This window comes from Antedon bifida, chromosome 2 (assembly GCF_963402885.1).
Source record: "Antedon bifida chromosome 2, ecAntBifi1.1, whole genome shotgun sequence".
NCBI classification, from domain to species: Eukaryota; Metazoa; Echinodermata; class Crinoidea; order Comatulida; family Antedonidae; genus Antedon; species Antedon bifida.
The window spans coordinates 17,430,768-17,433,277 of NC_136227.1; the positions used below are offsets into that span (position 1 = coordinate 17,430,768).

The 2,510-nt window shown below is 32.3% G+C and overlaps 1 long non-coding RNA gene across 1 annotated transcript; it reads left to right on the top strand.

The window, feature by feature from the left end:
* Positions 1-234: 234 nt before the first annotated feature.
* On the top strand, positions 235-730 carry LOC144858217 (uncharacterized). The gene is made up of 2 exons (XR_013616309.1): positions 235-469; positions 595-730. It is a non-coding gene; the product is annotated as an uncharacterized LOC144858217 (long non-coding RNA).
* Positions 731-2,510: the final 1,780 nt, after the last annotated feature.

Below are 2,510 nucleotides of genomic sequence, written 5' to 3' on the forward strand. Positions count from 1 at the left end.
TGAGTAGGTTTAGTTTTACGAATATCAAAAGCATTTAAATAATGGTAACCGTACAGGCCAGAATGTAACTTTTTACCCGAGTCATTATCATTCCGAGAACCATTGTCTACACGTCCTCCTCTAGTACTTACTAATCTCTACTAGTCTACTATGTGCTAGACCAGGCCTAGCCTAGATTAAGCATAAATGTGAGTAATACTAGGCCTAGCCTACTTATTATTAATATTATAATATTTAGTTGATTTAGTGTTGTAAAGCTAGGCTAGTAGTAATATTAATACATAAATACTGTTGTTTTTGTTTCTTTTGGGTCAATTAGATGAACATTGATAATGGGATCCTTCTATTAATTACCAGCGTTACAAACTCCACCAATGACCAAGCTAGTTTGAGAGGCCAGTATATTGCCGTGGAATTAAGAGCAATTGCTCCTCAAAAACGAGGACTGGCAATTAGGAGGCTGACACAGGTTTGTATAGACTTTTTTCAAATGGGTATCAGTTGGTGACATACATTGATTGGCCAGAAAAAATGATTTGAGCAATATGCCTTACTATAGCAATTTTTTAATACTTTTTTCATTTTTTTTTATAGAAAATGGAAGAGATTAAGGAGGAGTTGGACTGTAACTAGCATTTATTAAGTGGTTATAGAAGGAAAGCTGAACTTTATTGTCACGTCTTTTTTTAGCAATAGAGATATATGGACATACAGAATATTTATATGTTTTGTTATACTCCAATACTAAAAAATAGTCAAATTGGCTGCCAGCTAATGGATTTTTTTTTTTCGTTTTATAAGTGAAAACATTAGTTTTTGGGTTTATTTTCGACATAAATGATTAACTTTGTTAAAACTACAAAATGGTCTATTCAAATTTTTTAAAATTTTAAAATTTTAATCATCTTCATTTTTCATGATTCTATGGGACAATACATCTTTAAGTTTAGTGTCATTTTTTGGACAAGATATGTATTGTCTTCCTGAAAAAATAATTTAAAACATTGTCATTTTGTGTAATACAGTATAACACTTGAGGGTTAGTTATTCACCTTTAACAATAATAATATTCTTTAATTTTAATTTTTTTTGGGATGATACATTTTAAATTTATTATTTTGATATTTTTCGAAAGTATTCAGGAGTAGTAAAAAAGAAGGCATCTGGTTGATATTTAATGATACCTTTAAAAACAAAGATTCACTATTTCAATAAGTGTATTTATGTGAAAAAGTCATAAGATAATTAATATACAGTGTAAATATGAGTTTGGGATATTTATTACATTTAAATAAATGAGAAAAAAGCTGTGTATGTTTTGTCATGAATAATATAATATTTAATAATAATTAGAAAATGAATGTGAAAACTTTATATTAATATAGGCCTATAGTTTATATTTGAAAGTGACAAACCCATAAAGATTCCCAGTTTGTGTTTATATGAAATGTTTTATATGGTTATAAAATGTTGTTGCAATGTGACTGTAATTACACCTCTGTTGATTGGTAAGCTGCTGCTGCAAAAGATAATTTGTAAAACCACTAATAAAATACAGTCAGCAGATCACATGTACATGTAATCAACAATAAACGCTTTAATTCTTGTAACTGTATTGATATTGGATACATCTTCTTTTGTCCTTGTGATACGATGTTTGACTGCTTGTTAATATACATACAATCATGCACATTTCAGGCTTTGGAAAAGAATAACATTTTCCCACCAAAACCAAACACTGTGATTGGTTTAACCAGGGAAGAGTTAAATTACATTTTAATTTAAATCTTCCCTGGTTGAACTTACACTATTCATTGTATGCAGATCCAAACCGGAACACCCTACACAAACAGCAACAGCATGCACACAGAACATACAAATTCATATTCATCAGTTGCTGTTGGTTGTCTGTATACAGTAATTGATTGGCTTTCTCTTTTTGAGTTGTTTCGTTTTGGAAGAAACTACCGAAAATAAAAACCTAAGCCCTACTATCTGAGCATAACCTAGGCCATGAACGAGCTGGGCCCTTACTAGCAAGAAGGCTAGGCCTACTTGCATAGGAAATACTTCAGAGTCATCTTCTGTGATTATTTTAAATGTAGCATTGTATTGGCCAACATTTTCACGATGTTGGAATATTGGCCTAACCCAACATCTCCTAGGCCTACCAATCGCGTTTAGTGGGAACCGACAAGAAAAACTAATAGACGCATGACAATTCAACTTTCAAAGCGATCCGTCGAATGACGCATGACGCTTCACTGCTTCGCGTTCGGTGTGCACTGGCCATGTAACAAATTTCTGCCAAGAGCACCAACTTGGCATCATAGTTTTTGTTCACTATGGGCCTGTTTCTGCTGCATACAAAATAACCGGTTAAAATCGGTGTGAATAAATTAAAATCGGTGTGAATAAATTAACTCCATTTTCTTGGCAGCAGAAACAGGACAAATTTGTGGTAACCGGTTAAAAGGCAGTGCAAAATAACCGGTTAAAAACACCCAATT